Raw genomic sequence first — 26,642 nt, forward strand, 5'->3', positions numbered from 1 at the left:
TGTTTAGATACTTATAACCGGCTTGGGGGTTCCTCCTAGAGCGCTCTCAGCATCAGTTTGTATCTCATGATGGGCAGAGTATTGCCTGGGAGGGTCATCTACTACTTCACGTGAAATATAAAAAAATCTGTAACGCCATCTCACGCTCCTGGTTATTAATTTCCAGTTAGTAGAAAACAATATCATCCTTCATGCTTGTACTATTTTTTGATTCAAGGTAGTGAATGATGCTAACATTGTGCCTCAGGTAGTACAGCTTCAGAGCTTGCAGGTATCGCTATAGGCGTGTGATCAACTTTTTTCGTTAGGGCAACCGTCGACAGTGCCGAAGTTTTGCAGAGACCACGCTGAGCCATTTCCTGTAAGAGATAAAGTGAACGTAGAACTTCGCAGATGAAAGAATCGCAGGGTGGCGCCACCATTTCATCAAGCCAGTGGGCACCAGACACCCAATGCTGATGTTAGGTTTCGCTGTGATTTTAAGCTCCCATTGAATGCCAAAAGTGAAACAGATTTTTGTCCCATAATGTGTCAACACTAACTATTGGCTAAATTGGCCAGCGGTCAAAATTTTTCTAAAATTCGTCTTACAGTTGCACAGTTCTAGTTGTCGTCGGACACTGACATTGTCTTGTTTCCAACTGGACCAACTTAATCGGTTGCTATTTGGAAGAGTTTGTGCTACAGAAATATGCCAGTGTTTTCTTCAGCAACTTATCAAAGATATTCCGCGCTGCATGAGCTATTCGAATTACATTTGAGTTAGTACCCCTATGAAAGAACAGTATTTGAAAAATTTGCAGGCAGTCGTTCAGGGACTGTTACGCAATCGGCTGCATTGCAAGGTGCATGAAGATGGCTTTTCTGCTACTTGTGAGTGCTGTTTTATGTAAGGACAGTATTGTACCAACGGCAGAGCATACTGCAGCAAATTAGCCAGTTCCAGAGAACTTAAATTTAGTTGTATTGCACACACATACATACATAAAGGCACACAAACAAATATATATACACACAAAGTGTTGCTCGACAGGTTGCAAAGTTTACGGATTCTGAATTTGGAATCGACGATAGTCTTGTAATAAAAATCCTAATACTGTGGTTAATGAGTTGAAGATAGTTTTATTTATTTAACATTATTATCTATGACCATTCAATCTAAAACTAATTCTATTTTTTACAGGGACAGAAGAGATTGTTTAGACATTAAATACTCCATGTTCATGATTACGCGTTTATGTCTTTTTATTATTTTAGTCTCCGTATTGTAAGAGATGGATCCAATATATGACCTCCTTATGTGGGTTACTCTCAGCATATCTTATCTGTGCAGGTATGTCAGACGGCCGGAGTGGCCGTGCGGTTCTAGGCGCAACAGTCTGGAACCGAGCGACCGCTATGGTTGCAGGTTCGAATCCTCCCTCGGGCATGGATGTGTGTGATGTCCGTAGGTCAGTTAGGTTTAATTAGTTCTAAGTTCTAGGCGACTGATGACCTCAGAAGTTAAGTCGCATAGTGCTCAGAGCCAGGTATGTCACGTTATTACAAATCTGAGGAGATGTTTGGCGTTCAGGGTTCCTCGTAGCAGCATTATTTCCTGTTTTCTTCTTAGTATTTCTGTTATCATCCTAAACTTATCATGTCGATACACCAAAGCCAAACTTATCAGAGATTTTTACACAGACTGAAATCAGTTAGTCTTGAGGTTTGTTGTTTACTAGCATGGTTGTTTTGTGGCGTGATCTGGTTCGAGATGGGTGATGACTGTTTGGAGAGTACCTTTCGACCTATCGTTTATGTATCTACTCCTATCTCCACAGCAACACTATTACACTTCTAAGCTAGTATAGTACCGTAGATCGAAAATTGGTGGTTGGCGACTGGATTGCATTGCCTTGAGGTCCTGTAATGAGGCTTGCGATCTCGTTAATCCACACGCTTACGTGTATTATTTGGGGGATTCCTTCTGTATAGGAACAGCAACGACTCGGCTATAGAGGAACAGATAGGCAGTGTCTGTGATCTCCGAGACATTCCTTTTCGGTGAACGTTGTTTATTGTTTTAATCTAGTGTCTTAGTTAACTTCAAAATATTTCTGTGGGAACTGATGTGGGTTCCTATTATGCTAAGCAGATACGGATGTATATGGTGAATAAAAAGTCGGACACTTGGAGACCACAGTGTGATTGCTTGCAACCAAGCAGAAAAAAAATTTAGTGCCATGCACATTTCCAGTATAAAATAGAAGTCACAGAAAGGCGATTTGGCAAATCTGTAATCACATGTGGAAAGAGTATCTTCAGTCGATAGTGTGTTACCGTGTTGCCCATTTAATATTGTGGTCGGTGTTCTTCTTTACAGTACTAACATTCGAGGTTTTTGTTTTATTTTCTAAGATTAGAATACATGATATGGCACATTTCTTAAATAAACTGCTTTCAGCTGTATATGAACTTTTACAGGAACGCAATCGGTTTTGTGATGTCAAATGACATCTTCAGTTGTACATCTCCAATATAGGTAACGTACACTCGATATAATAAAGGAACAGATACCTATCTTAATAATCTTTGCTCTAACGCTAGTATGACAACCAGGAGGCTATAAAACGGTGGCTGTTAAAGACTGAAACATGGAGAAAAATACACAAAGAAAATATAAAAACAGACGGTCGGTGGTGCTGATAAAAACACATAGTAAATAGGTAACACTGCGGCAGTCTGGTTTCTGTTCGCACGAGATGATAATTACGGCTAGCGACAGTATGGTGGCTGTTCGCAACACTGTCAGGGGGCGCACAACACTGAAGACTCACTTAAAACAGCACTATAGAGGCGACATGGCGGCGGATGGGGGGGGGGGTTGGGAGGACCCGGACCGAGGAGGGGGAAAAGGGGGGGAGGAGAGGAATAGAAAATAGGGGGGAACCAAATGGAGGGAGGGAACATAGAAAAGGGAGGGGTGCTGGCCAGACGCGAGGAGGAGTGGGAAAGGCAATGCAATGGAGAGAAAAAGGTGTCAGGGCAGGGAAGGGTGTGAGAGAGAGGAACTTTAACAGTTTCGTCATATTACATAAAATTGAAGGACGTCTGCATCGGACACTAACGTTAGTTTAAAGATTCATAAGCGTCACAGGAGACCAGTATGGTCGTAAGCCTTATTAAGTTTGAGGGACTAACGGCTCTGAAGCCTCGGGTTAGATAGGGTGCTGCAGCCACTCTGAACGTCAACTCCGTCCAGAACAGCCAGTGGCAAACGCTTCACATGTACTGAAATGTCGTTGCTGTATGAAATTTGCGGAGAAAGTTCTCATAAACCAAGTACGAGTACATACAATGTTAGAACAATATTAACCATCAGGGCATAAATGTTATAGAAAAAATTACTTACTACCCTCCAGCCCTATTAGTGCGACCAAAAATGGAGAAACATCAACCAATAGAGCAGCTGCTGAAGCTGCCCTGGTGACAAAATGGAAGATCCGTCTTATCTTGATTTTATGAAAATTAATTGCAATGCACATGTATATTAGCGCCAATTATTTATGAACTAGCTTTTCATCTCCCGCAGTTTTCATTTTATAGTGTTCTCTGGGACAGTTAAGTTAATATGTACTGGCGCATTCCATCATTTGCACGTTTTATCTTTCCATGTCCGTAAATTAATATAACCTGTATAGCCTTTTCTCCTCAGATTACTGACTATTCGATGTCGTATATGTTCTGAAGCTTCTATAAGCGAGTACCATGGAAAAGTCTGCACAGATCTACCACTTTGTCACTGTGGCCCCTTTACTACAACAGCTGCTCTATTGGTTGATGTTTCACCATTTTTGGTCCCGCTAATGGCGCTGGAGGATACTAAGTTATTTTTCTATAGCGTCTATAATATGATCGCTTCCATTTCAGTGCCTACTTTGTCACAAGGGAAAAAAAATTGCCTCACATTGCTCCAATTCTATGGCACACGCCGTCGTAAGGTAGAGATTTTTCCAGCTTTTGCAGAAATTTATGAATTGCCTTCACAAACGTCTCCAAAGATATCGACCTGGAACGATACCATGCTCGCAGTCGGCATCCCCATGTGTACTACTTAGGTTTCTCAGGTGCCACTTCGGCCGTTATGATACCACTACAACAGCGTTCGTTTCAGTACACACCTCTATGATTTCATGGCAGTCATTTGGCCTTTATGTTGGCTAGACAACGGGATCGTTTTAAATTCTTAGCATAGGGCACTGCGTGGTAAATAACAACGACGTGTATGTATTTATTGGTTGCATCTTTTAATGTAAATTTGGAAATTTGTGTTAAGTTCCTATGGGACTAAACTGCTGGGATCATCGGTCCTTAGGCTTACATGCTACTTAATCTAACTTAAACTAACTTACGCTAAGGACAACACAGACACGCAAATGCCCGATGAAGGACTGGAACATCCGACTGGTGGGTGCCGCGAGAACTGTGGCAAAGCGCCCAAGACCACGCGGCTACGACGCGCGCTGCTGTTATTTCTGTATGTAATATCGGTATGTGCATATAATTACCACTGTATAGTTTATTCGTTTATCGACAAAATATTAATAAGAACGATGTGTTTGTCACTAGATGACACTCTTCACTCGTTCCGTAAGTTTGTGTATTTTATTTTAACATGAATGAATACTTGCCTGATGGTTTATAATTCCTTAACTTCGTATGAACTCATACTTGGTTTATGGGAACTTACATTGCAAATTTCATATAGCAACGACATTTCAGTTATTGTGATGCATGATTGGCTGTTGCTGGAGGAATTCATAGTTGGTGTGGGAATTGAACACCACTTAACCCGTGACTCCACAGTCATTAGTCACAGCGTATGATCGTAGTGTCGCGAGAAGGACCTAGCTAAACACTAGGGGTAAACTCTACGGAATTTCCTACTTTGTTTTCACGTTGTATGTAGTAGATTGTTTGTAACTTTGCTGTTCGTACCCTCGCAGGGCCTTAAAAAAACTGTGAATGGTTTTAACATAAGCCGAAACCGTTCACAATGAACTATTGTTATTGCGATATCGACTGTTACTATCGTCATATGTAGAAAAAATTGCAAAATCAGAGAAGCTGATTACTGTAGTGTTTTTGGACTGTTGGCAGGAGGCCAAAATTGACGAGTCATACCACTGTGACTGGTCACCATCGGCGGTAGGTTATTCGGGCTTTAGTGATCACGTATCGAGGTGGTCAGGCGAACGTACTAAAGTGCGCGTCATATATCTTGGCGGCCGAGTTTAGGTTCGTTCTGCGCATCTGACGTCACAAAACACAGTCAGCCAATGAACAGAGAACAACGTTGCCAGATCTCGACAGCAGTGCAGAGCACGGACGAGTGTCTTCAGTTTTAGAAACATTCAGTCATAAATAAAGTAATAGAACAAAAGCAATGTCTTGATAGCAGACTTTCTTTTACAGAAAGTTTGGAAAAAGCATTCTATATACCAATTGCTACATATTCTATTAATTAATTAAACCAAACAAGCAATAAGACTCCTAATTCAGACGATAGCAAGAAAAGGTGTTTATTTCAATTTCACGAACTGCTTTCTCACAATAAAGAACAGCGGTATTTGTTTATTTCCTATTGTACTTCGACGAAGCGTGAGTAATTCATAGTCATACCAACAGTGTTTATAAGTAGTTGCGTGAGGTGTTAGAGTCCTTATGGAGTTACACCTTTCGGTTAGCTGAGGTAGCGGAATGGTTAAGGCGTTGGACTACCAAGTAAGAGGTTATGATTTCAAACCTCGTGTGATGCTTAATATTTTCTGTATTTAAAAACAATATTGGAGTGCCTTACTTCACGAATTTTATTCGTTTGAATGAAATTTCTAGTGCTTTGCCTCTTGCTTAACTTTTTCGCTGCTCAGACACGTGCTCCCCGCATTCCGCGCTGTGCGCGATTTTGTCATCACTGCACTTCTCGCCTGTGCAGACACATGGTGTTCCCACTGCTTTGACACACGTATCATTCGATTTCACAAAAACTATTTGCCAAAAAAATTTGATTTTTACACGTCCTCTTGCCTGATACCTTCCCCCCATAAATGACTTAATTTTGTTTTGATGTGCAGCATTAAATGTAGTAAACCATTGCACGAAATTTTGAAGAGTTTGCAGAGGTAAAAGTCCATAGCGTATACTTTCCGTATGGTCTATTTTAGTTGCCACAATGTTGAGAATGAAATGGGGACAAGATACCTAAATTTCATATAATATTTACTGTATAACAATATCTCATTTAATTTAAGTACCACATAGGTGTCGTATGTAATATTGAGAAATATTCCATCTTTCGCGACTGTAATAAAAGTTTTATTTACACACGGCGCGTTTGGCTTTATTTTAAAGCACTTCCATCGGTGAAAGGTATGGCACATACACAATGGTATTCATGTTCTATTTCTTGTTTTTGTTCCACAGTCGCAGTTTTACCAATGGTATTGAAATATATCCCTCTTCTGCAACTGTAATAAGCGACTTATTTAGACCAGACGCGTTTCTCTCTTTTGAAGCATCGTAAGAGGACTGTATTTTGTGTTCTCCATTGCCAAGTCACCTTTCGTAGTTTTGTGCTGCGGTAGCACAATATTCAACGTTTGTGTGGGCTCATCAGTGTTTTAGCAAGTAAATCCTGTTTGTGTGTGCCACACACTAAGTTATATTTGACATAGCTCTGAGCACTTCACTCACAGATGGTATATTCAAGTCCAAATGTTTTTGTAAGTCCACAGTTTGTTTAATGCATTTTGTCTACTTAGTTTTGATTGATTGAAGTGCTTTAAAACAAAGCCAAACGTGCCCAGTGTAAGTAAAACTTTTGTTACAGTCGCGAAAGGTGGAGTATTTCTCAATATTACATACGACACTTATGTGGTACTTAAATTAAATGAAATATATAGGTATCTTGTACACATTTCATTCTCAACATTGTGGCAACTAAAGTCGACCATCCGGAAAGTATACTCTATGGACTTTACCTCTGCAACTCTTCAAAATTTCGTGCAAAGGTTTACTATATTTAATGCTGCATAATAACTGCGTTGAACATCGAAACAAAATTAAATCATTTATGGGGGGAAGGTATCAGTCAAGAAGATGTGTAAAAATCTAATTTTTGAACCAAATAGTTTTTGTGGAATCGAATGATAAAGAGTGTCAAAGCAGTCGGAACACAATGTGTCTGCACAGGTGAGCAGTGCAGTGACAAAATCGCCCACAGCGCGGAATGCAGGGAGCACGTCTTTGTAGCAGCGAAAGGGTTAATGCGGCCATGATGGCTTTACTTCATGAACTGCGCGCTCCCCCCTAAACGTAAGCTTGCGAGCTATGCTATACTATGGCGCTGCTTCTGTTGGCGCGTGCGTCGTGTGCAACTGGCAACGCAGCAATCTCCCACGCTTAGGCGGGCATGCGTTGGCTGCCAAGATAAAAGAACTCAACTATAACAGACGGCAGTCTCCAGTGCCCAAACGTCTGTGTGACACGAAGTTGTGGGCCGCAGTGGACCGCTCTCTAATTGGTAGAGTCCCATTATACCCACGCGTCAGACTCATGAACACGGGAGTCTTGCCCGTATTGCTGCTGGTCATTACATCACAGAAGACATCATCCTGTTTCTTTGCATCTTTTTGAGTCCGTCATTTATCCAGACACTTAGCACCATGTGCGGGCCAATATGCTAGCGTTGAGAAATGAGTCACCGAGCATGTCAGCAGGCTTACAGCCACACCCTACCGTGGTAGCCTTGTAGATAACTGACTTTTACACGTAGTTACAATCAGACACAGGTGCCTTTGGCTGTCTGATCTGTTTAGATACTTATAACCGGCTTGGGGGTTCCTCCTAGAGCGCTCTCAGCATCAGTTTGTATCTCATGATGGGCAGAGTATTGCCTGGGAGGGTCATCTACTACTTCACGTGAAATATAAAAAAATCTGTAACGCCATCTCACGCTCCTGGTTATTAATTTCCAGTTAGTAGAAAACAATATCATCCTTCATGCTTGTACTATTTTTTGATTCAAGGTAGTGAATGATGCTAACATTGTGCCTCAGGTAGTACAGCTTCAGAGCTTGCAGGTATCGCTATAGGCGTGTGATCAACTTTTTTCGTTAGGGCAACCGTCGACAGTGCCGAAGTTTTGCAGAGACCACGCTGAGCCATTTCCTGTAAGAGATAAAGTGAACGTAGAACTTCGCAGATGAAAGAATCGCAGGGTGGCGCCACCATTTCATCAAGCCAGTGGGCACCAGACACCCAATGCTGATGTTAGGTTTCGCTGTGATTTTAAGCTCCCATTGAATGCCAAAAGTGAAACAGATTTTTGTCCCATAATGTGTCAACACTAACTATTGGCTAAATTGGCCAGCGGTCAAAATTTTTCTAAAATTCGTCTTACAGTTGCACAGTTCTAGTTGTCGTCGGACACTGACATTGTCTTGTTTCCAACTGGACCAACTTAATCGGTTGCTATTTGGAAGAGTTTGTGCTACAGAAATATGCCAGTGTTTTCTTCAGCAACTTATCAAAGATATTCCGCGCTGCATGAGCTATTCGAATTACATTTGAGTTAGTACCCCTATGAAAGAACAGTATTTGAAAAATTTGCAGGCAGTCGTTCAGGGACTGTTACGCAATCGGCTGCATTGCAAGGTGCATGAAGATGGCTTTTCTGCTACTTGTGAGTGCTGTTTTATGTAAGGACAGTATTGTACCAACGGCAGAGCATACTGCAGCAAATTAGCCAGTTCCAGAGAACTTAAATTTAGTTGTATTGCACACACATACATACATAAAGGCACACAAACAAATATATATACACACAAAGTGTTGCTCGACAGGTTGCAAAGTTTACGGATTCTGAATTTGGAATCGACGATAGTCTTGTAATAAAAATCCTAATACTGTGGTTAATGAGTTGAAGATAGTTTTATTTATTTAACATTATTATCTATGACCATTCAATCTAAAACTCATTCTATTTTTTACAGGGACAGAAGAGATTGTTTAGACATTAAATACTCCATGTTCATGATTACGCGTTTATGTCTTTTTATTATTTTAGTCTCCGTATTGTAAGAGATGGATCCAATATATGACCTCTTTATGTGGGTTACTCTCAGCATATCTTATCTGTGCAGGTATGTCAGACGGCCGGAGTGGCCGTGCGGTTCTAGGCGCAACAGTCTGGAACCGAGCGACCGCTATGGTTGCAGGTTCGAATCCTCCCTCGGGCATGGATGTGTGTGATGTCCGTAGGTCAGTTAGGTTTAATTAGTTCTAAGTTCTAGGCGACTGATGACCTCAGAAGTTAAGTCGCATAGTGCTCAGAGCCAGGTATGTCACGTTATTACAAATCTGAGGAGATGTTTGGCGTTCAGGGTTCCTCGTAGCAGCATTATTTCCTGTTTTCTTCTTAGTATTTCTGTTATCATCCTAAACTTATCATGTCGATACACCAAAGCCAAACTTATCAGAGATTTTTACACAGACTGAAATCAGTTAGTCTTGAGGTTTGTTGTTTACTAGCATGGTTGTTTTGTGGCGTGATCTGGTTCGAGATGGGTGATGACTGTTTGGAGAGTACCTTTCGACCTATCGTTTATGTATCTACTCCTATCTCCACAGCAACACTATTACACTTCTAAGCTAGTATAGTACCGTAGATCGAAAATTGGTGGTTGGCGACTGGATTGCATTGCCTTGAGGTCCTGTAATGAGGCTTGCCATCTCGTTAATCCACACGCTTACGTGTATTATTTGGGGGATTCCTTCTGTATAGGAACAGCAACGACTCGGCTATAGAGGAACAGATAGGCAGTGTCTGTGATCTCCGAGACATTCCTTTTCGGAGAACGTTGTTTATTGTTTTAATCTAGTGTCTTAGTTAACTTCAAAATATTTCTGTGGGAACTGATGTGGGTTCCTATTATGCTAAGCAGATACGGATGTATATGGTGAATAAAAAGTCGGACACTTGGAGACCACAGTGTGATTGCTTGCAACCAAGCAGAAAAAAAATTTAGTGCCATGCACATTTCCAGTATAAAATAGAAGTCACAGAAAGGCGATTTGGCAAATCTGTAATCACATGTGGAAAGAGTATCTTCAGTCGATAGTGTGTTACCGTGTTGCCCATTTAGTATTGTGGTCATTGTTTTTCTTTACAGTACTAACATTCGAGGTTTTTGTTTTATTTTCTAAGATTAGAATACATGATATGGCACATTTCTTAAATAAACTGCTTTCAGCTGTATATGAACTTTTACAGGAACGCAATCGGTTTTGTGATGTCAAATGACATCTTCAGTTGTACATCTCCAATATAGGTAACGTACACTCGATATAATAAAGGAACAGATACCTATCTTAATAATCTTTGCTCTAACGCTAGTATGACAACCAGGAGGCTATAAAACGGTGGCTGTTAAAGACTGAAACATGGAGAAAAATACACAAAGAAAATATAAAAACAGACGGTCGGTGGTGCTGATAAAAACACACAGTAAATAGGTAACACTGCGGCAGTCTGGTTTCTGTTCGCACGAGATAATAAACACAGCTAGCGACAGTATGGTGGCTGTTCGCAACACTGTCAGGGGGCGCACAACACTGAAGACTCACTTAAAACAGCACTACAGAGGCGACATGGCGGCGGATGGGGGGGGGGGGGGGGAGGACCCGGACCGAGGAGGGGGAAAAGGGGGGGAGGAGAGGAATAGAAAATAGGGAGGAACCAAATGGAGGGAGGGAACATAGAAAAGGGAGGGGTGCTGGGCAGACGCGAGGAGGAGTGGGAAAGGCAATGCAATGGAGAGAAAAATGTGTCAGGGCAGGGAAGGGTGTGAGAGAGAGGAACTTTAGCAGTTTCATCATATTACATAAAGTTGATGGACGTCTGCATCGGACACTAACGTTAGTTTAAAGATTCACACGCGTCACAGCCCTTACGTTTGCGTCACTTGCACATTGGATACGCTTTATGCCTCTCCATATAGCCTCATCGTCCTACACCTCGTTGTTCTATGAGCGTATGGTGATGTCGACTCTACTTGCAATTCTTTCCGAAAAAGTGGATTGTTTGTTCCCGAAGTAAATGAATTTATCTCCTGTTGACTATTTCTTAGATAAGACAAATGTGAAGCTATTGCTAAAATCATTTCTGGTTAACGCTATTTTCGTATTTCCTGAATAACTTTCAAAAATATTGACTCTTTCCTGATCCGAACATGTTATCCCTTCATTTGCAGTCGGATGCCCTCTGCTGCGCAACCGAACATCTGCTAGACGCCGACACTCTTCTGAGTGTCTTCTAGAGAGGAAATCGGTACTACGTTTTGCCAAGAATAATTGTAATGTACTTTGGGTCGTTGCTCATGAGTGATACTTGACAATCAAGCTAGAATATATGACCTTATTGGCAAATGTTTGGCAGTTCCTTAGATTTGGAGGAGTTTAATGAAGCAGGACAAAGAAAGTTCGTCGTTGCACATATCGCTTCTCTGAATGGATGGAGAATAAACTCATGAACCTTCGCAAGCTTCCACTATCAGCGTCCACAAAATTCCTTTCTATTGGTACTTGAAAGTTTTAATTGCGTTTTCCATCACTAAATGGCTTAAATGTTTGCAGAGAAATCCGTAAAAACTCGTAACTTCGGCTAACGCTCCTTATCACACGTATTGCTTCGTCTTACTGCTAGTGTATGACGTTACGAGAGTATCAGCCTATAACAGAGCGTTTTCGAACACGTGACCAGATCTTGGTATTTAATTAATTTTAAGCTCTAATTACATAGTGCTAATAGATTTCTTGAGAGAATACTGACTATCAATGCTATTGATATGTTATAATCAGTCGGAATAGCAAAAATCCGAGCCATAGGCCGCGCGGGGTTGCCGCGCGGTCTGAGAAAGAGAAGGCCTGAGACATGGCCAATCGATTGGGCTCAGATTTGGCAGGTCGCTTGTGTACAACCTGAAACGAAGGACTCATAGATAATTTGGTTTCAACACCCTCCCGCTTTTCTGAAAATCAACCCTGGAGGTTATGATGAGCAATCGACTCAAAATTGGCGGGACCGGTAGATAATTGTAAATAAAGCATGTTTCATCGTCAGGTATGGGGTCCGCAAACGCGTACTTTTCCAGAAATCGAGGAAAGAAACTTTTACAGCTGGCACTTATGCACCGATATGGTAAATGCTTTCTCTCTGAGCGCGCCAATAGCACAACGGCCAAGGTAACTAGCTGGAAAGCGGACAACCCAGGATCGAATCTCGACGAAACTATACGGTTTTCATGTTCTTGAATTGTACTTTTTCGTATCAGAATTCATAGGGATAGGAAGTTTAATAAGGTACACAACTCAACGCGGAATAATAATAGTAATAAGGTAGGCAAACTAATTTTCAAAAAACGTGTATCAGTAAAGAATGAAACTTTTAAGCCGCGTCACATGAAAACAACTCCGAATAAGAGGGCTGTGAATTCCTCACGAGGGACCACAATTAGCCAACCGCGCTACGCTTGTTTACATCGAGGCACGAGACATAATGCACGAGGGGAGAGTAATGTTGTCCTGGTTGCCTGTTCATCATATAGTAGTTGCGAACCACGAAGAGTGAGGGTGTCCAGCATGAACCTTATATAAGTCAATGAGAAAGAGTTATTTTCCGTCATTAGACTGCCGTGAACGACGAGGATACATGTAATGATTTTTCATCGTTAATCCGCCGAATAAAATACGTTTTGTGAATAAAAATTCAGTGATCTTCCGTAAGAAACATATGACTTGTACTGTATGTATTTATAGAAATTAGTTTTTCTGCTTAACTAATTAGTTATTGTTCGTTGTGTCATATCTTTCAGTTGCGTAATCTGAATAATGGAGGATGCACGTCCTTCGACGAGCGCTGAAGTATATTGTTGGGAGCTTGTCACAGACGACGGCAAGCGGGAAGTTACCGATGCTGTGTTTTGGTTTGTGAAAGTGTCGCAAGACGGACGTATTATCAGTGCATTACAGGAAGCCGGCAGTTCTGTTTCTCGGCGTTACAGATTGATAGGAGCGGCTATCAAAAAAATGGCTCTGAGCACTATGGGACTCAACTGCTGAGGTCATTAGTCCCCTAGAACTTAGAACTAGTTAAACCTAACTAACCTAAGGACATCACAAACATCCATGCCCGAGGCAGGATTCGAACCTGCGACCGTAGCGGCCTTGCGGTTCCAGACTGCAGCGCCTTTAACCGCACGGCCACTTCGGCCGGCGGAGCGGCTATCGTCGAGCCTTTTATGGAGCTGACGAACTAAATGACTTTTGTTGGTTCTGAAGAACTGTACCATGAAGGCGAAGCAGAAGGTGATTCAGTGGAATACAGTACGGCTAACGAATCGCAAAATGGTCATAACCCTCTGGAAATGTTCCGACGTAGGCAACCTGTGCTTAATCTGTTCCTGATGAGTATTACGAACCGGTTACTAAACGACTGAACTACGGCCCTATATCTCTTGAAGTAAAAGTAAAGGCGGTAGCGCTAGCCAGTAATCATCAAAATTGGAAACCTACAGCCACTGCAAAAGAGTGGAGCAACAACAGCTCTGAAAAGGAAGAAGGGCCTAAAAATGAGGAAAAATGATAACGTTAAAGGAGTGACCAGATACGACTAATACCAGGCGATAAGTAAGTGGACGTACAACCGATTTCTCGAATCTCGTTGTCGTAACGAGAATGTAACAACGAGAATACTGCAGGAGTGGGCTGCAGGTGCAGCGCATCAATATATGACCAACAAGGATTTAGCGTTTGCTGCATCATTATATTGATACACTGATCAAACAACATGCGAATATCAGGTGAACATTCGACGCAGGTTATCGCATAAAGGACAGGAGGAAAGTGAACTCTTGTCGCAGTTGGTAGTAAAAAAAAATAAACACATTCGTACCCGGCGCAATATGCCATAACAGCCTCCGAAAAAGTGTTAAGTGTTGCCTAAGGTTTTCCTATGTTGTGTGTTTACGAGAAACGAATGTACATTTGGTCCTAGAGTTACAAAAGAGGTCAGTCTCTTGACCAAGTCTTTGAAAAATGTTTACATTACTTTCTCCAAACCCGGAAAATTGACAATTGTGATTTATGGAAAATTTCTTGAAAGTGTTTTAAAACCACACGTTGCTGGTAACAAGTATTGTCTAATATTGGATTTCTGGCATAGACAAACTAATACTCTAACGTGCGACACCATGTGTATAGATGACGGGTCAACCGACCTGCACGGTAAAAGTAATACCCCCAAACTGCAACCCTGTGAGCCAGCCGCGTGCTGTTTATTTCTATCGTCCCGTTATAACTTTATTTCGAGGCTTCAGAATTGCAGTGTGCTTCTGGAAACCCAGCGGGAATTGCAGAACCGCGCGGATGCAATAACTATTCTCGGCATAATTCATAACCAACTTTCAGTACCGCTTTTTCAGGCAATGATGTAGTATGCGTGGTACGCATAAAAATTAATTCCCGAAAAAGACGTAATTTTAAATGTAAACCAAGTTTGTTTTCCGCCGACTCTTCAGAAGGAACAGTGCAGCTGTCGCAAGATTGCCTTCATTAGATGTCCTTGGTGCTCCGAGTATATTTGTTTCGAATGTTTATATGACAAGTGCCATCCATCTAGTTGTTTGAAGAAAAGTGAGGACACGTAACAGCGACTGGAAGAGTCATTGTAAAGTGACCAGGAGTAACATTTTTCTTGTTTACTATCCCAGGAGGTTTGAGAAATTTATTTGCCTACCTTTTAATATTCCTTATTGATTTACTTACCTTATTACCCCTATCCCTATCAACTGAGGTAAGGAAAAATACAAACTAGAAGAATAACATCCGCTAGGTTTCGTCGATATTCGTTCCCGGGTTTTCCGCTTCCCAGCCATTTACCTCGGCACTTGCCCTGCCGGAGCTCTTGGCGAAAGGCGTTTACATCTACATCTACATCTACATTGATACTCCGCAAGCCACCCAACGGTGTGTGGCGGAGGGCACTTTACGTGCCACTGTCATTACCTCCCTTTCCTGTTCCAGTCGCGTATGGTTCGCGGGAAGAACGACTGTCTGAAAGCCTCCGTGCGCGCTCTAATCTCTCTAATTTTACATTCGTGATCTCCTCGGGAAGTATAAGTAGGGGGAAGCAATATATTCGATACCTCATCCAGAAACGCACCCTCTCGAAACCTGGCGAGCAAGCTACACCGCGATGCAGAGCGCCTCTCTTGCAGAGTCTGCCACTTGAGTTTATTAAACATCTCCGTAACGCTATCACGGTTACCAAATAACCCAGTGACGAAACGCGCCGCTCTTCTTTGGATCTTCTCTATCTCCTCCGTCAACCCGACCTGGTACGGATCCCACACTGATGAGCAATACTCAAGTATAGGTCGAACGAGTGTTTTGTAAGCCACCTCCTTTGTTGATGGACTACATTTTCTAAGCACTCTCCCAATGAATCTCAACCTGGTACCCGCCTTACCAACAATTAATTTTATATGATCATTCCACTTCAAATCGTTCCGTACGCATACTCCCAGATATTTTACAGAAGTAACTGCTACCAGTGTTTGTTCCGCTATCATATAATCATACAATAAAGGATCCTTCTTTCTATGTATTCGCAATACATTACATTTGTCTATGTTAAGGGTCAGTTGCCACTCCCTGCACCAAGTGCCTATCCGCTGCAGATCTTCCTGTATTTCGCTACAATTTTCTAATGCAGCAACTTCTCTGTATACTACAGCATCATCCGCGAAAAGCCGCATGGAACTTCCGACACTATCTACTAAGTCATTTATATATATTGTGAAAAGCGATGGTCCCATAACACTCCCCTGTGGCACGCCAGAGGTTACTTTAACGTCTGTAGACGTCTCTCCATTGATAACAACATGCTGTGTTCTGTTTGCTAAAAACTCTTCAATCCAGCCACACAGCTGGTCTGATATTCCGTAGGCTCTTACTTTGTTTATCAGGCGACAGTGCGGAACTGTATCGAACGCCTTCCGGAAGTCAAGGAAAATAGCATTTACCTGGGAGCCTGTATCTAATATTTTCTGGGTCTCATGAACAAATAAGGCGAGTTGTGTCTCACACGATCGCTGTTTCCGGAATCCATGTTGATTCCTACATAGTAGATTCTGGGTTTCCAGAAATGACATGATACGCGAGCAAAAAACATGTTCTAAAATTCTACAAGAGATCGACGTAAGAGATATAGGTCTATAGTTTTGCGCATCTGCTCGACGACCCTTCTTGAAGACTGGGACTATCTGTGCTCTTTTCCAATCATTTGGAACCCTCCGTTCCTCTAGAGACTTGCGGTACACGGCTGTTAGAAGGGGGGCAAGTTCTTTCGCGTACTCTGTGTAGAATCGAATTGGCATCCCGTCAGGTCCAGTGGACTTTCCTCTATTGAGTGATTCCAGTTGCTTTTCTATTCCTTGGACACTTATTTCGATGTCAGCCATTTTTTCGTTTGTGCGAGGATTTAGAGAAGGAACTGCAGTGCGGTCTTCCTCTGTGAAACAGCTTTGGAAAAAGGTGTTTAGTATTTCAGCTTTACGCGTGTCATCCTCTGTTTCAATGCCATCATCATCCCGTAGTGTCTGGATATGCTGTTTCGAGCCACTTACTGATTTAACGTAAGACCAGAACTTCCTAGGATTTTCTGTCAAGTCGGTACATAGAATTTTACTTTCGAATTCAATGAACGCTTCACGCATAGCCCTCCTTACGCTAACTTTGACATCGTTTAGCTTCTGTTTGTCTGAGAGGTTTTGGCTGCGTTTAAACTTGGAGTGGAGCTCTCTTTGCTTTCGCAGTGTTTCCTAACTTTGTTGTTGTACCACGGTGGGTTTTTCCCGTCCCTCACAGTTTTACTCGGCACGTACCTGCCTAAAACGCATTTTACGATTGCCTTGAACTTTTTCCATAAACACTCAACATTGTCAGTGTCGGAACAGAAATTTTCGTTTTGATCTGTTAGGTAGTCTGAAATCTGCCTTCTATTACTCTTGCTAAACAGATAAACCTTCCTCCCTTTTTTTTATATTCCTATTAACTTCCATATTCAGGGATGCTGCAACGGCCTTATGATCACTGATTCCCTGTTCTGTACATACAGATTCGAAAAGTTCGGGTCTGTTTGTTATCAGTAGGTCCAATATGTTATCTCCACGAGTCGGTTCTCTGTTTAATTGCTCGAGGTAATTTTCGGATAGTGCACTCAGTATAATGTCACTCGATGCTCTGTCCCTACCACCCGTCCTAAACATCTGAGTGTCCCAGTCTATATCTGGTAATAGTGCATAGATACGCGACAGTTGTATCTTTCCTCAATTTCTGGAAAAGTATGCATTTATGGACCCCATACCTGATGATGAAAAATGCTCTATGTTCAATTATCTATCGATCCCACCAGTTTTGAGTCGATTGATCGTCGTAACATTTAGGGGTGATATTTCTCTTTTTAGGTTGTGCAAAAACAAAGTGCCCGAATCGGCTGTCCGTGTCTGGGGCCTTTCCCTTGTGAGGCTCCTTTCCACGGTTCGCGCGGCTCCACCTGTTGGAGGTACGCGTCCTCGGGCACGAGAGTGTATGTTTTCATTAGCGTTAGTTAGTTTAAGTTAGATTAAGTAGTGTGTAAGCCTAGGGACCGATGACCTTAGCAGTTTGATCCCTTAGAAATTTAGCACCTCCACCGAACCATACATTTAACACGTAGGAAAATAGCCTATTACGATAGGTGATATAGAAAACCCATGCAATTAATTTATACCAATTCAGATATGGGAGAAACTGTTTATATTATACCACGTTTAAAGATGTGTGCTACATTTAAAGTTTTACGATTTCTTTCACGCACTGTATCCGTCTATGCTGTCCTGTCCATAGCCAACATCGCTTACCATTTTCTTAATCATTCCCATTCCCGAAAGTAGAGAAAATGAACGACCTCACCCCCTCCTAATTTCTCTATCCCCGGTATTTTATATCACTAGTTCTACCCATTAGTACCAAATATCATATTTAACACTTCGAGATGTGGCAGTGGTACAGTTTCTCGCTATCCAAACCCATTGCGCATCTCACCAAAAATGGTGTAAATTATAATAATTGAAGAAAACTTGAGTAGCAATAGTTTATCTGATGCATAAAATCTGGGGCATGCAGCCGCAGAAATTCTTCTCCTTATATTTCAGCTGAAATATTAGAAAAACAAGTCAAATTTATGCGACTGCAAGCCCAAAATTTTATTGATCAGTATTTGCACTGCAAAAATATGAAGATGCACAGTAGTTTATCTAGTTCATGTATAATTTTATTGGCCTCAGGGTCCAAGGTGCCCTGTCACGTTCCGCGCCGCTCCCCCTGTCGGAGATTTGAGTCCTCCCTCGGACATGGGTGTGTGTGTTGTCCTTAGCGTAAGTTAGTTTAAGTTAGGTTAAGTAGTGTGTAAGCTTAGGGACCGATGACCTCCCATAAGACCTTCCCACTAATTACAATTACATTATAATATTATTACAGATTATTGGAAATGAAAACCGCAGCGCATCCGACTAACGGCTCCCAAGATGAAACTACAAATATCCTGGCAGATTAAAACTGTGTGCCGGACCGAGACTCGAACTCGGGACCTTTGCCTTTCACGCGCAAGTGCTCTACAAACTGAGCTACCAAAGCACGACTCACGCACCGTCCTCACAGCGTTACTTCTGCCAGTACCTCGTCTCCTACCTTCCAAACAGAAGCTCTCCTGCGAAACTTGCAGAACTGGCACTCCTGAAAGAAAGGATATTGCGGAGACATGGCTTAACCACAGCCTAGAGATGTTTCCAGAATGAGGTTTCCACTCTGAAGCGGAGTGAGAGCTGATATAAAACTTACTGGCAGATTAAAACTGTGTTCTGGACCGAGACTCGAACTCGGGACCCTTGCCTTTAACAGGCAAGTGCTCTACCAACTGAGCTACCCAAGCACGACCCGTGCCCCGTCCTCACAGCTTTACTTCTGCCAGTACCTCGTCTCCTACCTTCCAAACTAACAGAAGCTCTACTGCGAACGTTGCACAACTAGCACCCCTGATAGAAAGGATATTGCGGAGACATGGCTTAACCACAGCCTAGGAGATGTTTCCAGAATGAGGTTTCCACTCTGCAGCGGAGTGTGAGCTGATATAAAACTTACTGACAGATTAAAACTGTGTTCTGGACCGAGACTCGAACCCGGGACCTTTGCCTTTAACAGGCAAGTGCTCTACCAACTGAGCTACCCAAGCACGACCCGTGCACCGTCCTCACAGCTTTACTTCTGCCAGTACCTCGTCTCCTACCTTCCAAACTAACAGAAGCTCTACTGCGAACGTTGCACAATTAGCACCCCTGATAGAAAGGATATTGCGGAGACATGGCTTAACCACAGCCTAGGAGATGTTTCCAGAATGAGGTTTCCACTCTGCAGCGGAGTGTGAGCTGATATGAAACTTCTTGGCAGATTAAAACTTTGTTGCGGACCGAGACTCGAACTCAGGACCTTTGCCTTTCGCGGGCAAGTGCTCTACCTGAAACGTCCCTTTAGAACAATTATAAATGACTGTGTTTAAACTGATACACAATATTTTTAGCGCAACACAATCTGACTTTCAATAATCCCTACAAAAGAATGGCCCTGACTAACATTATCCTACACCTTTCACAGATCACTTACCTCACAAAAATCTTCGTTACTCGAACTACTGTAATACAGCGAGCGCCACTACTGCCAGCTAAATAAATGATTCAAACTACGGAAGGCACTAACTACTGACAGGCATAGTTAGCATATGAAAGATTTTAATAGAGTACAGACAAAGTATTTACCTTAATAGTGTTGAAAAATCATAATATATATATCAGTTCATGACATCCAGTCTTACAAATTTCAAAACTCCGCCATTTCTCTCCCCACATCCACCACTGCTGGCGGCTCACCTCCAACTGCACAACGCTACGCGCTGTTCACATCCATCTGCCCAACACTGCAATGGCAGACAACATTGCAAACTAGCGACAGACTGCACACAGCACAGTCAGTGATTTTTCGTACAGAGCGCTACGTGGCGTTACCAATAAGAATACCTAAACAGCCTACTTACATAGCCCGCACGCTCCCCACAAAAAATTTTACAAATTGTTTTGGGCACTGGCCAATATAGATTGGAAATTTGTTTTTATAATTACAGTAAGAAAGATATAAAATGTACACACTTATTAATACAATGTTGGTCAAAAGCTAAAATTTTCTCTCAGTCCATAAAGACAGTCCTGATCATTCATCACAGTAAAACTGCCGTTTCCTTTCACAAAGTCAGAGCAGTAAAAGACAATGCACACGCAAGTAGTGGATTTCCATGCAGTTTTGAAGAAGTGGTGTTGTCCTTCCAACGGAAAGACAGTGCTGACTCTTGACATGCTGACAGGTAAGGGGCCACAACACAGCAAACCCACAGCAGAGTCATTCGACGTTTTGAAGAATATTGGTAGGTAGGTCATCACAGAGCAGACCCACTGTAGTCCTGGTAGAGATTACGGTATTAGTGGGCCATCAGAGGTGCAGACCCACTGCAGTCCTTGTAGAAATAATGGTATTGGTGGGTCATCAAAGGAGCAGACCCACTGTAGACCTTGTAGAGATGGGTAGCAGCCATCCGTTGCGACTGTGCAGGTGCACAATCACCATCGAAGAGTCTTGCAGAGAATATAGCAAGTCCATAAACCACCACTTGTGCACTCACAAAGTTTTTTAATTGTCCTGACAACCAGCAATGCTGTTAACCAGTCCCTTGCTGAATTATCAACACACGTCCAGACACTAACAGTCCTCTTTTTTTTCACGTATTGTGCATATACTATGACCAACAGAAATGTGTGCTGTGAAATGAATGCTTACAAGTTACTTAATTTGATGAACTGGTGTAAATTACAATATTATAACATGAGAATACAATAACAAAGGTACAAAATACATCATTAAAGAACGTAACAATACAGATAATATTTGTTGTAGTACATGCTTTACAAAAGAATAGAAATTTACATATACATCAGTGTTACAGGAATTATGACATGAGTACATACATAAAAGATCAGAGTAACTTTCGAAACATCAACTTCACACATGAGCATTAAAACAGAACAGAATAAATAATGTCTAAACGTCTTTACAAAGAAAATAACATATTATCAGAAAAATTCTACAATGTAACTCTCATCAGATAAACACATAAAGATAGGAAGAACACTAATACCGAAGGGTACACAAACACATAGTGGGATAACACAAGGAAAGGACAGGGTTTGTTTTACTGTAGTATTTTGCAAACAAGACTTTCTTTACTTTTCGGAGATCTCCCTTTATTCTTCATTATTTCCAAAAAGTCCTATCTATACCTGCTTTCTGTACTTTTTTCGTAGAACTTCTCAATGCATTTCTTCCAATTCATGGCAACTCATTCTTTTATATGGTCTACCCCCTCTTAAGCTAACTTAAATCTACTCAGCTCAGATGCTAAACTAAAGGACGAGGCAATGCAGCAGCACAAAACAATTATTGCAAACAGCAAGGAAAAAAAATGCAAACTGGCAAAGCAAGCACCAATATTACAACTAATATAATGCAATGAGCAGCTAACAAGAAAAATAAATCGGTAGTAAAACTGGCGTAACAGAGTAATGTAAAGTGGAATTTAGTAGCACTATGCCTGGCAAACAGCAGCAGCAAATGCAATAACATATATCTAAACATGACATAGCTGAAGCAGAAAAAATATTACAGTAAAAATGGCCATTTTTAATACCTATGTCACATCATAACACTAGAGTGATGCATCACAAAAACTTACTCTGCAAGAAAGTTACCAAGTCATTAAAAAAAATATTTATGCAATTCCTGTGAAGGGAAATGTCTATTTGTGCTCTCTTTTTTCTAAGAAAGCACATCATAATCGTATTCTTTACGGGGTCTGTAGACAGAAAATCGTGATATTAGTATAGCTATTAAATTTTATAATAACCAATGCTGCAGTGCAGCTAGAAACTAGATATTAAAGAAAATGAGCAAATATGTACAAAGGAAGGCATGAAACATCATTCATTAGCCATACTGCATTTCATAAGGTAGTAAAAAAAATCTCTCAACTAGAAAGACAGTAGTCATAATCAGGTGCATAGACATAAAAATATTTCTCGTCATTTCATTAGGCATTTCAGTAAATATCATAAATTAAGAGCTCCACAGTGTTATCATATGTTTTCAAGTTTGAGCATGTCGTATTTGCGATGCTTTCTACAAAGGAATGTTAATAGCGAGGATAATGGTGCCTTTTTTTTTTGTACCTGTGCCTCTGAAAATGCACACACTAATGGCTTTCTTCCAGGCGACTGTCGCACGACTGGGTGCCCATGACTCATAACATGAAGGTGGTCACTTAACTTTCTTACTGAAATATTTACGACACCAGTTTGCATTACAGTGACAGTCTCATATAAAAAATTTCACAGGTCGAGAATTTGCATTGCAAATGTGTAGAAACAAAATCCTACGAATATAACAGTGTTCAACTAGTTTTCGTCCGCACTGTGGTACATTCGCGCATTTACACACATTTCTTAACTCTTGAAAGTACGATTAATGGTTTCCAACATCCTTTTCCACAAATCAGAGTCCCTAACCACTACTCATTATTCACATATTCGTCGACACTTGTTCAATATTTCATCATAATAAATACGTAGCATAATCAAATTCCTCATACACGGTAGCATCAACTTATTGGTCATAAACATACCTTAACAACATAATACACATCGTCATCATAAAAATAACATCATAACACCTCAGTCAAATCTCAAAATCGTCGTAGCTTTCTGCAATAATTTCAAAACCTAAAACAAAAAAATTCTCTGCCCATTTCAATAGTGTCATCTACCTGAAACGAACTTTAAAAATCATGATCTCATACCAAATACATCAATAAAAGCTCTCGTAGTATCACAATGGTTCCGAAAAAATATGAACAGTTGACAAAGTACAGACAAAATAGAATTTCATAAGTGTGAAGTTACCCAACTCCGTAATTGCATAAACATGTGTCACTGATATAGTAAAAAAAAAGTTTATCTCTCAGTTAAATGATCAGATAGCTGTGTAATTTGTGTGTTAGAGAAATATGGCACCGATGTGTAAAGTTGTATAAGCAAATACCATATTAGCTAGGGCTCCTTGTGCTTGCCCAACACATGGTACACAAAGTAAGCGTGTACCCCCCTGACGATTAATGAATAATACCCTCAGGTGTTAAGGATTACAGCAATGGAATGAAATGTATCACGGAAAACCTTTGTATCATTGTACCTCAAATATCTTTAAAAATAAAAGATTTAAGTGCAAAATTAATCACTCAAATACGTGTCCTGTAGCGATAAATGTGCGTCTTGCTGTAAGAAAATCTCTGGGGAAGTGTCGTAGTTATTGTCCTCCGAAAGCTAAGTTCTGCAGAAGCCAATGTACTTACCTCATGATGAACAAAAGTGAAATGCTTTGCGTATAGATATCTTAGTTATTACGCTTGTTGCCGTGATGAAGAAAGTACTGTGCTGTAACCTATTGTTGTGCTACAGAAAAGGCTGTCTCCTTGTAGCTATACCACAAAAGTTATTACTAAAACATGTTTTACTTTCCAGAAGAATTCAGAAAAACTGTGCAGATATAAAACAGATACACCGCAAAAGTAACATTGTAAATTGTCACTCATTAGTAGCGTCGTGATAAAATCGTGTAGCTGTCACATAAACTAACCACTGTCTCATCTGGTATCTCACAGAAAGTACTTTAAATCCAGAATGTATTTTCAAGTAAACCAAAATGTTGCATTAAAATCTCATTAGCAGTACTAGTATATGTTCTAAGTATGTAAGCCTTATAGTCGTTACGTAATCGTGCAACTAACAAGCAAGAATGTACACACACAATAACACTGTGACGTCTGTTCACTATAACAATGCATTCGTAATTTCTGTTTAAATAAGTTCTCTTGGTTCTTGATTGGATATTTTGCTTCAAACATTGTTGCATGGTAACAGTTTCTAAGTCTGACAAAGCATACTAGTAATGTAAAGTGAATAGTTATATGGCAAAGACAAAGTTAAAAATCAGATTATCTTTCAATAAACGGTTTTACATGTGAAATGTAGTGTAAACCTTTTCTCTTCCTAGTACACAGAGTTGAAACTTGAACGCAATTATCATACAGTATACGTCGGTAAAGGATACTGGAATTTTTCTCAATGTTAGCGTCTATGTTATTTTTCTCAGAGCGAGCCGGCGCACGTGGCTGGTTGCGGTGCGAGTCATTGTCTGCTATCTCTTTCTTGGCGTGCGTCGTTATTGAGATTAGGAGACCTAACTTCTACAAATTCATCTTGACGAGAAGGCCCTGCCCTGTTTGAAGTTCGCCAGTTCTGATGCAATTCAGGTCTGTCGTTACGATTATATCGTCTGTCGTCATGTCGATAGATTCCATAGTTTCTTTCTTGCCGGTCACGTGGTGGGGAATTTCTTCCTGAATTGTAACTGCGCGCTGAACTGTTGCGTCTGAAGTTATTCTGTCTCCCTTGATAATAATTGTTTTTCTTCCCATATTGTCTGTATCTAGAAGTTGTCTCTGTCATATTCATTACTTCGGAAGTGCGATCTTTCTCTGTAACGATAATTCTGCCAATGGTTGTCATACAGGTGATGTCTGTTTTGGTCACGATTTACGTTGTAGGAATAGCCTTGTCGTGTCCAGTTATTATTTCTGTCATCGCGGAATTGTGACGGATGTGCCCTGTAATTGTTGTGTTCTTGTTTTCGCGTCCCGCGGTTGTCTGTGTCAATTTCTAATTCTTGTAAGAGTCCCTGAAAAACTTCAGTATCGTCTTTGCAACGTCCTGCCAAAATAATATGTCGTAAATGTTCAGGTAATTTGATTAAGCAAATGCGGATGAGTTCTCAGGGGTTGTATGGGTTTGACAGGTACTGATTCTTGTGCAACATGTCTTCAAAATATTTCACAAGACTGGAAAATTCAGATTGTTCGAAATGTTTCATCATTATGATGCTATGTTTTACTCGGTATTGCGTAGCTTGAGACCAATATGCTGAGAGGAAGGCATGATAAAATTCTCCTTCACTGTGACAATCGTGAATGACCGATCGCATTCTTACAGCTGGTTCTTTCTCCAAGTAGCCTGTGCTCCAATGACCAGTTGGGAGGAAAACAATGAGAGAATTGATGAAGCCATGCTTGTGGATGAATGTCGTTGTCAGAATTCTTAAAGGTAGTAATGAACAGCTTATAGTCAAAATCATCGTGTCGGCGAGTCGCATATCGGTCATTGTTACTTCGTTTCGGCGGTTCCATCTCAAAATCCAATGCGCCTTGCCAATTTCTTTCATAATTTCCGAAGTGTCCTGTGCTATTATTTTGTGGTTGTTCCGTATATCTATGTCTGTCTTCCCTTACTGGGGCGCAAGTGTCCTCTGAAATATGTAATCCTTGTATTAATTGTGCCAACTGATCTTGTACAATCCGGGTTTCTCTTTTGTACTGTGTATTGATTTGATTTTGTTTAAATTTTCTAATTTGTTCATACTCTTCAGGGTCCGTGAAGGCTACAGGTCTTGTGTCATTCAGATCATCATCTACCTTTGTAGATAAGTTAGTGAACTGATCTGAAAGTTCTGCTACTTTATCCGATAGTGAAATTATTTCCTCTGTGTGTTTTTCTGAACCAAGTTTCAGAGTGTCCATTTGTGTTGAAATCGTATCTACTGTGTCCTTTAAGTTTTCCTGAGTTTTTGCAAGTTGCGTAACCGAATCGGTAGATGCAACTGAGTCGATTTTAGCTTGCAAGGTGTCGTGATTTTCATGAACAATAGTTTGCAGTTCTTTTATGGGTGCTTCGTGATTCTGTAATGCATTTTCATGACGCGAAAAAATAGATTGGAAATGCTCACAAATTTGTGTTTTACGTCATTACAGACTTTTACGTCATTACAGACTTACAGACGTCATTACAGACAGACAATGTTATGTAACTCAGTAGTTAAATCTTCACGTGTTTGTTCAAGTGTGGTGTCTAACTTGCGAAGATTTTGTTCCATTATGTCTAACTTTTGAAGCTTTTGCTGTGTTTGTCTCTGATTTTGTTCCACTGCGTCTAACGTTCGGAGATTTTGTTCCATTTGTCGTATTAATTGTAATAACAACGCACTGGTGTCTGAAACATGTTCCTCGGTGCTTTTCGGCAGTGAATTTGCACCGGCAACATTCACATTTCGACAAGCAGAAAATGTGTCTTGACTTATTTGAGAAAACGTTGAGGACCCAAAACCTGAATCTACAGTATTTGCGAGATTGTGTCCTGTCATTTCGGATTCCTGAGGCGAGCTATTGCCGACGGATCGATCGATAATGCTTCCTTGTTCACAAATTGTTTCACTGTCTACGCCATTATTTATGCCCGCTCCAT

General features: G+C 41.0%; 1 non-coding gene across 1 annotated transcript; it reads right to left on the reverse strand.

The window, feature by feature from the left end:
- Positions 1-18,994: 18,994 nt before the first annotated feature.
- Trnan-guu lies at positions 18,995-19,069 on the reverse strand. The gene has a single exon. It is a non-coding gene; the product is annotated as a tRNA-Asn (tRNA).
- Positions 19,070-26,642: the final 7,573 nt, after the last annotated feature.

The sequence above is a fragment of the Schistocerca americana genome, chromosome 3 (assembly GCF_021461395.2).
Source record: "Schistocerca americana isolate TAMUIC-IGC-003095 chromosome 3, iqSchAmer2.1, whole genome shotgun sequence".
In the NCBI taxonomy this organism is placed as follows: Eukaryota; Metazoa; Arthropoda; class Insecta; order Orthoptera; family Acrididae; genus Schistocerca; species Schistocerca americana.